Source organism: Triturus cristatus, chromosome 4_1, assembly GCF_964204655.1.
Source record: "Triturus cristatus chromosome 4_1, aTriCri1.1, whole genome shotgun sequence".
Lineage (NCBI taxonomy): Eukaryota > Metazoa > Chordata > Amphibia > Caudata > Salamandridae > Triturus > Triturus cristatus.
This window is the reverse complement of record NC_140585.1, coordinates 625,846,623-625,861,987: the sequence shown is the minus strand read 5'-3', so window position 1 is coordinate 625,861,987 and position 15,365 is coordinate 625,846,623. Positions and strand designations below refer to the sequence as shown.

Here is a 15,365-nt window from a genome sequence, read left to right as displayed (position 1 = left end):
GACTCTGCTTTTCCGGCTGTTTTTGGCTCCCGTAAGAAACGAGCCGTACGGAGTGCCGTAGAGACGATTCGTACTTGCTGGGCCAGAAACCGCCGCTTAAATACGTATGGACGTCGCGAACAGGCTGTTCCGGATCCGAATCGTTGTTTTTTTTTACCCGTACGGTCTTTTGTACGATTCGTACGGAAAGAGGTTTTCTGTACGAATCGTACTTCCTAGGTTGTAAGGAAAGTTTACCGGGTACGAGTCGTACGGAGAAAACGCTCCATACAACGATTCGTACAGCCTTTTTCCAGGATTGGAATCAGCCCCTCAATCTCTATTCTTTCACCTGCCATACACGGACAACACCATTCTACTGTGATGGTGGGTGTTTTTGAGGGATATTCTAATACCTAACAAGTTGGTTGTCTTCCCTGTTTGCTCTGACCAAGTTTTCCTGTCCATGATTATATTAAAGGTTTTTCTTGTGAAGTAATTTCTTGTTCTACTGATATATAACACAGCTTGATTTGGAAAGGGATAATACACAAAATTGCTATTTTCCTATTTCCTACCTCATTCATTGTCCACTCATGTACTATTTGTCTATGGTTTATGCTCCTTTTTTGCGGCTGTCCCTTCCTTTTGGATATTTCGGTTTAGAATATTATGCCAATCAATTTTCAGACTCTGTCTCAGGCTGTTTTTGTGTCCTACTTTTCTGTACTTGTAAAGCTCTTTGTCATCAATCATTCATATTTCCTCTGAGGTTTTGTTCTGCCATTTGTGGCTTTTATCTATTAACTGGAAGCCCATTAAGGAGACTTGTGACTCCATCCTGTATATGTTAATTGCATGGTGGCTAAAGGGAGAAGTGGCCCATTTCTTCTGTCAAACAGAAATGAAACACAAGAAAGCTTCACTCCATCCAGTCCTTCAAAATAACTCTGAAACATGTCTGGATGCAGAGTTGGAAGTTGCAGAGAAGATAAGAGCCCACTGATGTATTGCTAGAGATCCTTGTATTGTTCACCATTGTTATAAAAGTTGCAGTGATGGGTCATTGATGCAGGGAGGGCTTGAGAGATACCTTATGTGTGTCAGGAGTGCACCAAATTCCCAGAAGCTTTGGCTTCATTATTCCTGTGTCTGTAAATTGGTGTTAGACTTGCTAGACTGTGTGGCTGCTGTGAGAGTTGGAAGACTCTTACCAAGATATAGTCACTGTCTAGGCTGTTTTCTTCACAATGGAAGTGCTTAATTTAAGGGTTAGTGTATGTGCAACCAGCGTGAAGAATTGTTTGTATCTTAGGATGCTAAGACGCTAACCTCTACCTACTAATGGATGTTTTGTGAAGCAATTTCAACCACAGCATTCTAACTGAAAGCAAGTCCATCCTGTAGAAAGCTCTACACCATTAGTGTGACTTCTTGAAGTACAAATTGATGCTTTAGCCTTCATGAAATAGTCATTATTTCCAGTTCCAGTCTGATGAATGCTAAACAATGAGTGTATTTTAATGCAAAAAAAATGATGGGTAGATGACCTCAATTAATCTCAGTCACTGGTAATAATTCTGTGCTATAATTCAGTGCATTGCTTTTTGCCTACTATGCCATCTCAGACAGGAACCAGCAATATGCAAACCAGGTTTGGTCTTGCTCTAATTGGTCCAGTCCATCCCAAAATTACAGACTTGCTTCTCTCTGAAACGGAACACAAACAACTCCAGGTCTATTTAAGCTATTTAAGCTTTATGGGTAGGGTGCAGCCTGCTTCCCATAGATCAGTGAGTCAGAACCCTTTTTTGGGCATAGCTGCTGTGGAAAGCCTATTCCAGAGATCGGTAGGGCTACTTTAATGGAAGACAAGATGAACCATACTTAGATACTTAAACGATGAGCACTTTTATACTGGTCATCATTTACTTGTATCCCAATGGAAATAAGAATATATCTAAACATTGTTTTTTCTCAAAAGACTTAGGGGGTCATTAGCGGTAACGGGACCGCCGGCCTGCCATGCGGCGGTCCCGCACCCCTGATAATGATGCAACTACCACCACGGCGGTCGCATCTGGCAATGTAACACTGTGGCGGGTGCTGCTGGCTGCAGCACCCGCCGCAATGTCAAATGGGCATGTTGTGCATTTCCATGCACAACATGGCAAGCACAGCGCGGTGTGCCTGCCACCTTGTGCATAGAAATGGAGAGGGGTGCCATGAGTACCACCCCAGTGCTCAACCCCCCACAGAGGGGGCCTGCAATGGGCCCCCAAAGCCAATCACGGCAAGCCGATGCCGCCATGGAAAGGCACCTTCAACTCCCACATCCTAATATGGCGGACGGTACCTGCTAGGCACCGCCACCATATTAGTGGCCCAGCTCCGCCCGGCAGGCAATCGTAACGATTGCCACCTGCGGAAAAGCGGCGGACGGACTTTGCGTCCACCGCGATACCTACCACCATCCTAATATGGCGGTGGGTAAATCTCATGACAATGGCGGAACGATCGCCAAGGCCGGCCCGGTGGTGGCGATCGTTCCGCCATCGTAATGAGCCCCTTAAATCTGCATTCTGGACAAGATTTGGAATACGGTATAGTATTTCTAGGACTATGGTTGAAGGAAGTGACAAAGTCACTCTTAAAACAAGGACCCTGGGAACTAATAATGATGATGTGACAGATTGAATATATATGTTCCTGGAGTGCCCAGTACCAAAATCCTTGTTTACGTTGTATGTAAATAAGGGAAAGATAGGTCTGCCCCTTTATACATTAGACATTCAGCAAATGCTTTGGATCTACGAATAGTAAGCAATAGCTTAAATTCCAAATGATTTTATTTAGGCTTCTGTAATCAAATAAATACCCAAAAGAACTAATGAGACAATGAAAGAATGTGAAGAGCAACCCATGATCTGGAAAAGGGTTGAAATCTGTACCACCCATCAGACGGTGTGAACAAGTTTAGGTCAGTAAAGGTGAAAAGAGAGACTCTGGGGCTCATTACGATGGCGTAATGATTGCCACTGCCGAGCTGGCAGTGGCGACCGTTACATCATTGTAACGTGAAATACCCCCCCACCATATTACGATGGTGATGGGTATCGAGGCGGAAAGAAAGTCCGTCTGCTGCTTTTCCGCCAGCATGCAATCGTTACGATTGCCTGCTGGGTGGAGCAGGGGCTCCAATATGGTGGCGGTGCGTTTTGAAGGCCTTTCATGGAAAGGCTGGCGGAGATTGGCCTTGGGGGCCCATTGCGGGTCCCCGGTGGGGTGGGGGTGTACTTGGGGGGTACCTATGGTACCCCCTACATATCGCTGCACCAAGTGGCAGGCATCGTGTGGTGCCTGCCATGTGGTGCAGTGACATGACAGGCATGCGATTTTGACATCGCAGCGGGTGCTGCTGTAAGCAGAACCCTCCATAATGTCAAAATGCGGAATGCAACCGCCAGGGTGGCGGTTGCATCCTAATTCGTGGTGCGACACTGTCGCAAGTCTGGCGGCCGCTCCAAACGCTACGAGGAATGAGATGGTGGGTAGACTCAGGCCCGCCCGCCATCCTAATAGGCCCATCTGTTCCAGCAGTAAACTCACCAAAAATGAGAGATAATACACATCAGTTAATTAAGAATCTAGGTTTGGTAAACATCTGCAGGCAAAAGGTAGGTCAGGAAAGAGGATACACCTTTCAGAATAAACAGCATTCCCACTCCTCCAGAATTGACTTATTTCTGAGGGATTTAAAATTAAATAGGAGCATTAGTAGCGTATCACACCAACCAATAGCTTTTTCAGAGCACACCGCAGTAAAATTAGAGGTGTCTTTATTGAATCTTCCTCCTCAGAATAGATGGACTTTAGACAGAACACTTCTAGGAGATCCAGATGTTGTGAAGGCCTTAAAAGCTGACACAGTGATTTTTTTTAAAAACAAAATGGATTATCGGTTCCCCTGTATATTGTATGAGATGCATACAAAGCATATATACATGGAAAACTAATCAGGCTTGCAGCATATAAAAGAACGGAAGAGAAGAACAAATTAAACAAATATGAATTGACTATCAAGGAAATTCAGTAGGAACCAACAAACTGAGCATCCACAAGAGTTTACAATTGTGGCACTTCATGACAAACTGGGAGAGGCAAAGGAGATTCCACGAAAATATCTATAGGGGAATGTTCAAAAGAGATGGGAGGCTAGTAAGTTGGCACATTACGAGTATGTAGAAGGCTGTGAGAAGATGCTAGCTTGGAAGGTGAGGCAAGATAACATCGGAATGAAATTAAAGACGTGGTAAACAATATAACAAATACCCGATGTGTGGAGGATCGGATGATTGGGGAGAATTTTTTTGTTCTTTTTTCAAGATCTATATACTAAGGATACTACAGCTACACAATCAGAAATTAAGGGGTGATCAGCAGATATCCCTTAATCAAGAGATCACCATCTTGAAAATAGATAAGATTATAAAAAATCAGAAAAATGGAAAAACACCAGGTTCTGATGGTCTACCTAATGAAGTATATAAAGTCTTGAGGGAGGAACTTACCCCTTTTCTGGGCAAGCTATTGAATAATATATATATAAACCACCTACATCCACCCCTTGGTCCGCCCACCACCGTAGCTGTGATTGGGTCTGACCGCCATGCCTGCGGCGGTCCCGCATATACAATTATGATGGGACAGCCACCGCTGCGGTCGGATTCTGGACCTTTAACATTGCGGCGGTGGCTGCTGACAGCAGCACTGCTGCGATGTTAAAAAGACCATGTTGTGCATTTCACTGCACTACGTGGCAGGCACTACACTGTGTCTGCCACTTGGTGCAGTGAAATGTAGGGGGGTACCATGGGTACCCCCCAGTGCACCCACACCTCCCCACAACACAAGGGGGGCCCACAACGGGCCCCCTGATGACATTCTCCGCCAGCCTTTCAATGGCGGTTCAACCGCCACGGAAAGGCTGGCTTCCACAGGCATCCTGATTGTGCTGGTGGAGCCTGCTAGGCTCTGCTGTCATTGTCAGCATGCTGACCCCTCTGCCAGGCAATCGTGATGAATCTCATGACGATGGCGGAACGATCGCCACCGCCAGCCCGGCAGTGGCTATTTTTCCACCATCGTAATGAGCCCACAAGTAATCTCACCATAAAAAAGAGGGTAGGGGTTGTAAATTTGCTTGACTTATTTGGATAAAGTCCAAGGATTAGGACAAAATTTCAACAGGTTGACGAGCATAGTGGCGGTAACAATTTAAACCCTCCTCGAATACTGGTTGAAGAAGGCTGGTTAATGGAGACTAAGATCATAGAGGTTACGCTGCGCCCTGTTCTCAGACCATTTCTGGATTATGACTCCTGCCTTTGTGACATATGAAGACTATAAAAAAAATTAAAGAAAAGAGACTCTGGATCCTGATTCGAAGGAAGATGCACAGTGCACTGTTGGTCTCCTAATACTAGTGTCCTTGAATAATGACAGTAAACTCCTATGTGTTGGACTTAGTCCTTTCTACAGGGTTAACCCCAAATGTTTTGCCTTCATCCTCCTTTTTTCTGACCCTCATGTTGCTGGCTTTAGGGCTCTGGGCAGTTTAGGACTGCTAACCAGTGCTAAAGTGCATGTGCTCTCTCCTTTAAAACATGGCATGATTGATTTACACCTGTTTGGCATATTTGATATACGTGTAAGACACTTGTAAAGTGGTTTACTATATACCTAGGGCCTGTAAATTAAATGCTAATAGTGGGCCTGCAGCACTGATTGTGCCATCCACAGAAGTAGCCTTTCAAACCTGTCTCGGGCCTGCCACAACAGTGTCTGTGTGCGTAGGTTACGTCAACTGCTTGTCAAGCCTTTAGAATCCCCTTTTATTATACATAGGTCACTTGTAAGATAGGCCCTAGGAAGCCCAATGGGTAAGTTGTTGTGTAATTAAAAGGTAGGGCATGTGCATATATGTTTGAAATGTCCTGGTAATGGCAAACAGACTATTTTGTTTTTCACTGCTGTGAGTCCTTCTCTTCTCATAGGCTAGCATTGGGAATTCCGTTCCATAATTCCTGATCAGAAAGTAGCGGCATTGCCATGTTTGGTATGGTTTGGATGTTAGGGATACGTCCTACTTACTGGTGAAGTTAGATTTCACATTACTATTTTAGAAATGTCACTTTTAGAAATTGGGCCTTTCTCTGTGCTTATAGCTCTTTGTGCTTAGCAGCCTGTCTCCAATACACGTTGTGGGCCAGGTGACATACACTTTGTGCATTCTCTCCAGACAACCTTAACACAGGAAGGGCTGGGTGTGACAGGGGACACATCTGCATACTGGGAAGGGAGAGGTGGTTCACACATACATCTGAATAGGTTGTGTGATTTACCCCCTACTGATAGGAGCCAGGGCTAAACTGGAAGGGATCTTTGTGCACTTCTAATGACTCTTTTGAAGTCTCCTCCCTACATCAAAGGCATTTTTGAGTATAAGTACTTGGGCTCTGACCCCATCTAATCAAACACTGAAAGGGACATGTAAGCAGATGCCTCTGGCTCTACATCTGCACATTGCCAGGAGGAATACTGTGCTGCCAGGAGGAACTGCCATTCTTGCTACTTGCTTTGCTGTGTTGGCCTGCTGCCTGCTGATTGCCGGGCTGCAGGAGGGACTGCTACTTTGCAACATACCTTAATGTATTGGCCTGCTGCTTGCTGCCTTCTCTTTTGCCTTGCAAGTGTTCTCTAAGGGTTTGTTGGCTTGCCCTGTTTTGAGATCTCAGGACCAGCAAATATCTCACCTACGCATCATAGCCATGGGATTCTGTCAATCATAAGTCAGTGTGTTCTGAGTAGGAGCCATGATTGATCGCTCCTTGCTTTGCAATCTACAACCAACAGGTGTTAAGTGCTTCACATTTCACTGAGAGTGGCTTGTATTTCCACACCCCATGCTTTTCGCCAGCACTGAAGGGAGCCCTGGATTTGGAAGCCTAAGGGTTGCCCAGCAATGCTGAGACCTCTGCCGACGTTACCCAGGGGTGGCACCCAGCTGGCAGACAAAATTTGCCTTGCGCTGTGTGCTGCTGATACTGTACAGACAGACCAAGGACATCTCCATGTGTTTCCCCCCAGACCACAGCCATGTACGGTCAGTGAGGGAAAGGGACCGGCGAGGCCCCGATCGGCAACTCTGGGCTACCTGTGATTGATTGCTCAGCCTTATGAATTTCTTGTACCTGGAGAGGCTCTGCACAGCAGCTCTGAGATGCCTGCTGTTGATATCCCAGCTTCTTTGTACCTTCTTACCAGTCCAGAGGGGCCCATAACGAAATCGTGATTGGGAGGAGTGGGGTGCCCTGTGAATACCTTCAGTCAGAAGACTGCAACAAAGCCTGCAATCTCAAGTTCTCCCCTGAAGACATTACCGTATAATGATTAGTAGGCGCAGAGATGCTCCTGTGCCCAATGTTTTCCTAATGCACTTGTTACAATGTTCCTTCAATGAATGAGATTCTCTCTAATCCTGCATTACTTGCACTAATGACACATTTCTATTATTTTGGCCTTGATGTGTTTACAAAATAGTAATCTACTTTTATTAACCCTGAGTGGAGTCTCTTTTTGTGGTATATTCATTGTGTTACTGTGTGAGTAGGTTGCACAAATATTTTACACATTGCCTCTGTAGATGTCTGCCTACTCTACACCAGGCTACCAGAGAGTGAGCACAGGTTATCTTTGGTGTATATCCGACTTACCCTGACTAGAGTGGTGAGTTCTGACTGGCTGGGGTGCATACCTTAACCAACCAGAACCCTCATTCTAGCAATGTGATTGCAATTTTTGAATGCAATGGACATGTCCAAGTGCATGAGGGCTATGACATTGTCTCAGAATACAGAAATCAGTGGCAGGTCTCAACATTTTGAACAGTGGCAGCATTTTAGTCACAACATCTAGCACGAATATGCTCATGCTCAAAAACTGCAAAGCAATCACTTGTCAAACCAACAGGACAACACAAACACAAATTCCCAAAACAATAAACCACTCATTACAACAAACACTAAACAGCAGTATACCAATATGTGGCAACAAAACAAAATCACAACACAAATGCAAGGCAACAGAATACATTAACACGTTACTAATATATAGTTGTGTTGTATTTTCTTATGATATTATTGTCTTATGGAGTATTGTATGTAGTGTTGTTGTGCCTTCTGTGTATATTGACATGTTGTTACATTAGGTTTGTTCTTTTGTGTTATTTTTTTATGGTAGTGCCTTGCGATTGTGTGCTGTACTTTGTGTGTTGATATTTGTTGTTCTGGGGTCTTAAGATGTTATATTGATGTGTTATTTGTTGTTGGGTTTTTTTGTTAGTGTGTTGTCTTGTTGATGTGTTGTGTTGGTGTTTTGATGTGCCTGCAAGTGTCTGGTGCTGCTTTGTTGTTTTGTTGATGTGCTGAAAATTGATGTATTATAGTTGTGTTTTGTGTTGGTGTGTTGTTGGGTGTGTCATTCAGTGGTATTCTTGATCTGTGTAATGATGATTTGCTTTGTTTATATTGATATGTTGGTTTTATGTGTTGTTCTCATGTAATTTTGTATAATTTTACTACTGTTTGGATTGTGACAATGTGTTGTTGTGGCGTTTGTTATACAGTGCTAGACCATCTCCTTAAACATGCAAGGCATCCTTGTGTCACAATACTCATATCCCAAACTCTTTCATAATATGGTGGGAAAGTGTGTCTGCACAAAACACTGCCGTTTACCAACAAGGATATGTGAAGTGCTGAGCTCAAAATGTTTTGTTATCTGGTTCATAGCCATATAATTAAAATGCTGTTCTGGCTTACTTTATCAGTCAAAAGTAGGCCTACTTTAAGCATATGAGGTTAAGTCCCTTCTGGCAATGATATACAAGTATCCAGCAAGTCTCACAGAAGAGAGTGCTCAGGTGATTAAACTACTTATTTTAGTGATCTGGATATAGTTTATGTTTCTGGTGCAAAGCACTGCATGTAACCCACAGATCGCAGATTCATTTTCTAGAAAGAGTCTAATGTATTTGCGGAGATTCTTGTGTAGCCTTCTCTTTGCAAATCACAATTAAGCGGTGGCAGCCGGCACAGCTTGGGGGGAGGCGAGGGCAAGCAGGTGTACAAATATATATATATTTTTTAAAAACCTTTTCGCCGCTTCCTACCCGCATCTCTCCTTCTCAGTCCCTCTCGCTGGCCTGGAACAGGAATCATACCCAGGCTCCCCCTGAGCACTGTGGTTCGGTGATCAGCCAGGCAGTAGGAGCCTGGACATGTTTTCCATCCAGGCTGCAATACAGCCTGGGTGGAGAACATGCAAAGTGTGCATGTTTGACCAGCCCAAGACGGTCGACCACACATTCATGTACCCTTACAAAATGTGTTCACCACTCCCCCTGCTCCTGTCATCAGAGCAGTCCCGCCCTGCCCTGCAAAGCTGCCGCAGCATGAACAAATAAAATGATAGTAACGTCAAGTGATTATCATTTTGTCTATTCTTAATTTCACTGCTAAAAAGCAGTGGGGCAACGTTACTGCACCTTAGCGGCGGAGCTGCCACTGAAATTAAGTAAAATAGATCAGTGGATATGCACCAGCTACAGGCATCACTATGTACCCAGCAAAGGATATGTATGAATCATTGCATGTTTTCACCTAATCTTTAGCTAATTAATACCAATCAACAGTTGTGAAAAGCAATCTACTTTGTATAAAGAACAATAAAAACAATAATTAACATTATAATTATAACTTCATCCGACATAGGCGATACACAACATATTGTAGTGGAGACAGGGTTTTGCCTGTACACATTGCTATGTTAGCATAAGCGTTTTAGATGTTAACGCCATCTTGCCACTTTGCTGCTTTTGCACACAACACTACAGGTAGTTGTTGTTACAAGTAAAACCGCTTGCTTGCTTTTCTTCACATGAGAATGGTCTGTTTTTCACATCTCTAGACGTGCACCGCACCCTTAGTCTGAACACTGTGTGCAGAAACCGTGAATTCAGGTTGCTCGGCCCACACTCTAGACACAACAAGCACACAGCTGCAAATATCTGAAACTCAGGTGCCTTTAATATTGCATTTGCATAAATGATTCAGACACTTGAGGAAAACCTTTCCAGACATAGAGAGCAGAGCTGATCCTGTGATGTGATTCACCTAAGCTGATCTTTGAGGTATGGGGTTCCCCATTCAAACCTAGAGACCTTCTACTATTATATAAAACTAGCTTACTAGCCAGGGGAGGGTGGTACACAAGGTACTATAGAACCTGTTTCCACTATCATTGTAATATGATTTCTAATCATTTGTCTGCTTATGTTAGCCAAAGTACTGCACCTTAGAGCATGTAGTTAAAAATACATTTTTAAAACTTTTCTGTGTCTTCGATTACTCACGTTGTGGACTGATATGAGAATAATAACAAAAAGGTGCTCTTGATTCCCACCATTCCTGAGAGTATTCTAAGTCGCTTGTTCTGTGTTGTCTAATCATTTGGTAGCTTCTAGATGATACGGGGAACGAATGAGACACTGATGCTAGTCAGATAGGGGTTCTGGGTACAATTCATTGAAGTCCTGGTTTCCTGGGCATAGTTCTGTGCATGAGCATAATCCCTGCAACAATATTACATGGATTCAATTATAGTATTTACCAATTACCCTTGCAATTACAGCTGGGCTTCATAGAGATCTGTTGATGGTATTGGGGACTAACCTCCAATCCTGAAGCCTCCATTCAGTCAGCAGAGTGGAAAAGGAATGCACTGCAGTCTTCTAAGTGCTGTCCCTTTGAACTGAAGGACTTCAGTTCTATAAAGGACCAGTAGGAGGAGTAAGAATTCTAACAGCTCTGCTCCAGCACAGCATTGGGAGAGCTTGCAGTGAAACCAAGTCTGATTCTGTGCTCCCGTCTTCAACCTTCAGGCTGAACCAACCCCTACTTGCAGAAGGTTAGAAAGATGTGGCAAAGCTGTACTACAATTATACCTTCCAAAACTGTGTTGGAGAGCCTGAAACTGGGTAGGGGTTTCAAGTTGATGGACATCTATAAATGGTTTCTTTAATTGGGATTTACTATTGTGGTTTTCTGTACCATCCAAATGGGCTGTAAACTGAGTCAAGCATTGCACTGACGATCTTTCCCTCTTGAATGACTGGGCTTGGAATGAGGTTCATGAATCCAACAGAGCTAGATAAAAGGACTCAGTCACTGATTTAAAACTGTTTAATATACCAGTTGAACTGGACAGATAGAAAATTATAAAAGTTTAAAGCAACTATTGTACTGTAATGGTGGTGGCTGTGACAAGGCAGAAGAAAATTGCATAAAATATAGTCCCTTTCCTTGTGTTGTAATATTTCTATTGGCTGTTTAGGTCTGAATGTTTTCAGTTTTCGAACATAGGGGTTCGTTAGGATGGCAGAAGGTCCACCACCGCCACCCGTGCGGTGGCGATCCGTCTGCCATCAAACATGGATTTCCCGTCCGCCATATTAGGAAGGCGGGCGGATCCACACATTGACCATGGTGGACGCAAAGACCGTCCACCACTGGACCGCCACAAGCAATCATACAGATTGCCTGGCAGGCGGTCCAGATTGCCTAGCATGGTGGCGGTGCCTAGCAGGCACCGTCCACCAAAATAGGATGCTGGCTACAGCCGGCCTTTCCATGGCGGCGATACCACCATGGAAAGGCCGTCGAGTATTTGTTACAGGGGCCTGTTGTGGGCAACCCTTCTGTTGGAGGGGTGTGGGTGCACTGGGGGGTACCCCCTACATTTCACAGCACTACGTGGCTTGCACCATGTGGTGCCTGCCATGTAATGCAGTGAAATGCACATCCTGCTTTTTTGGCATTGCGGCGGGTGCTGCAGTCAGCAGCACCCTCCGCAATGTTAAATGGCAATATACGACCGCCAGGGTGGCGGTCGCATCCTAATTTGGTGTGCGGGTCTGCCGCATGCAAGGCAGACGGTCCCTGTCACCACCACAATGGCGGACGGACTCCAGTCCATCCGCCATATTAATGGCCCCCATAATTAGCTATTTTATAGTACTTCGGCTGAAACAAGACTGCACATCTATTTCTAGCTGAAGGAGAAAAAATGTACAGGTTATTTGTAAAAAATCTTTTTTTTCTGAAAATGGGTAGCTTCAGGATTTCCTTTCTTTAGTTGGATTTGCGGTGATTGAGATCTTGACTTTTTGAAAACTGTCTGCATATGACTAGATTGTATGAGGCTTATAGAGAGTACTATATTCATTTGAAAACAAGTTGACACTTTATCAATTATTAGCTTGGATAGAGAAATTCTCCTCATCTACTTTGTCTTTTCATCTACAGTTCCTTTTATCAATTGCATTTGGGACATGTTGTTTGAAGAGAGTCAGGCTCATTCTTTAAAACAATTTGATTGGTTGCCCGGTTGAATTACCTAATGCTGTGTATCACAGGTGCATATACAATTAATTTAAGGGAATCTACTACTTAAATATTATGGATGAAATATTGTTCTACAAAAATTATGTTCACTAAAATATTGAGTACCACAATATTAAGAAGCTAAGAATATATTGAGTAATACAGATTTACTGTACTTCTCCTTCTCTCTCTCTCTCTCTCTCTCTCTCTCTCTCTCTCTCTCTCTCTCTCTCTATATATATATATAAATATCTAAATATATATATATATATATGTATATATATATAGTAGAAACAAAGTTCCAATCGCGCTCTCCGATCAATTGCAAAAACCACCAGTAGTCCAAGTGTCAATCAAAGGGGGTTTATTAACTTCATAAACCCGCCATGACGCGTTTCACCCTCAAGGGGCTTGTTCACACAACGGTGTCACCACCAACAAAGACTTACATACACTTCCGGGTAATACATGTGCATTAAAATAGGACTTGACAGTGGACTTCGGATTTTGAGCACCATTTTGAGTTATTTGCAATCAACATAGTACAATTACATAAAATATTATCTCAACATGAAATTAGCATCTGCATTAGCAATCATGGCTGTGTTTGTCAAGTGATGGAGTATAAATGTCCCACTCTTGTGTCACAAAGCGCTATTTGTTTCGGTGCATTTGTCATGGTGCATATCGCAATGGTATCAGCCGCACTATGCATGCATTGCATTCTGGTACTTGTGGTGCGTTTGCCCTCTCTCTTCCCTGCAATGTGGGTTTTGCACATTGATCCTTAGTCTAATGTTCCACTTTAGACAGTGCTATTAATTGTCACCCCGAATAGTGGGATTAATCTGGCTGTGACTGTCCTTTCTGGTTGAATTCAGCTTGTTGTAACTGTTACTGAATTGAGTTCCATGCGCCTAGTGCATTGTTGGCTTCTGAAGTGCCCACTTCTCTGTAGGTTCGGAGTATGTGTTCCCATATAGTGGAATTATGCTGGCTGCATTGTGCCCGTCCCATGTGTGTGGGACTGGTAGATACCTGTATGCATGTTGGATTGGTGCTGAAACATTGTTTTAACCCCCTTTACTATTGTAGAGGCTGGAATTGTAGGTCACTTTAGCCATGTTAGAGACTGAGTATGTTTACTGACAGAAGGATATTTTGTATTTCAATACCCCACTCAGCAGTGACCGCACGCTGGGGTAGATATCATACTCCCATTAAATTGCCAGTGAAACAAGATTTATTCCATCACTACCCAAAATACAGCAGTTTGACTACACATTTTGGCATCAATCCTTTTTCATGGTCAAATGAAACCAGCATTGACTGTGATTATACAGCAGTGGGTAAACATTGAAAAATCACGATTTACATTTAGTAAAAAGGGTGAAAGCTTGGATTGGTGTAACCTGTGTAGAGAAAATATATGTATGCCACACTTTAAGTGACATAACAATGTTAATGTTAAGTATATAGATGAAATGTGTACTTACATGTATAGATCGTGTGGTTACCTATGTGGTTAATCCCTTGGTGGCAAATATTTCCATAGACAAACAAGGGGTCCTCCAATGTAAATTCAGAGAAAGGAAGGAAATACAAACATCATTCTGCTTCCCAAATATAATCATCAAAATCATATTATATCAAATTAATTGTAGACCTTTGGCACCACAATGGATAAAAGCAAATGTATATGGTAGCTGGTTTGTTGGATTATTGTGTCATTATTAATCTAATCATTTCATCTTTCTCATCCTTACTAGCTTGACCAGCACCCCCATATAAGGTATCCTCTCTTGTTATGTGATTGATCTTCTCCTTGGATTTGTCTAGCACCCATTATAGGTACTGTCTCCCACAAAATATATCCAGCATCTTCCCTTGCTCTGTCTTAAAATATACGTAATTACTGCAATTTTGAAGCTCTCACACGTACCCCATAGGGGATACTCCATTTAAGAGGGTTAGGATGATTGCTTTGTGCACAAATCAAGCTTTCGCATGAAGAGGCCTTCCTATGTAATTTAGAGGATATCCCATTGGGTCCTACCATTACCTCATTGGTACTTATTCTACTTTTTCCTTACTGGTGGATCCGGTAAAGCTTAGATACAGATCATTGTGATTCAGTTATTTTAAGAGCTCCCTGGCTTTGTTCTCTTGACCCCTACATATCATGAAGAGTTCATCTATGAATGCCAGCCAGAAGATAACATGTTCAATGTACTGTGACATAATTGGCAACTATAAAACATGCCTCCATTCGACCCATCACACAGCTGATGTAGCTGTGGCAAAGCAGGTGCCAATTGCATGCCTCAGATTTGTTTATGTAGTGTGTTGTTGAACATAAAAATATCATTCTTAAGGCATAGTTCCATAAATGATAGTATAATTTCTGTATGGGGGAAATGACTGTTTGGTCTCCTTCTCATAAACTGCGTGCATGCCTTTAATGCCATTTATCTGTCTTATGCTAGTACACAGTAATGTGACATTTTGTTATCATGAGGATATCTATTTTCCATGTAATACCTTTTGTTTTGGACGGAAGGGTCATGACTCACAAAGGTTTTTTAAAAATACTGGAAGTAGGGACTTATAATAAAACCCAGTAGGAAATATTGTTGATTTAAATTAAACTATTTAAAATACTTATAAAATAAATAATTGTAAATTGATGTTTAAATTATGCACAAATAGTGCATATTTATTATGTATCACTTATCTAATAACCAATTTTGAATTAAATAAATAATCTAGCAATGAAATACTTATAGTTAGTGCCCATCTTTTTCATGTTTACACACTGCTTCATAATCATAGTAAATGCTTGACCAGACAAAGGCTTGATTCTGAAATGCATATTTGAGCTAC

At 42.7% G+C, this 15,365-nt stretch overlaps 1 protein-coding gene across 4 annotated transcripts in view; it reads left to right on the top strand.

The window, feature by feature from the left end:
- Positions 1-15,365, top strand: part of LOC146855301 (synaptotagmin-1) — a 4,118,085-nt gene that overhangs the window by 654,782 nt on the left and 3,447,938 nt on the right. The gene's annotated exons all lie outside the window — the stretch shown is intronic.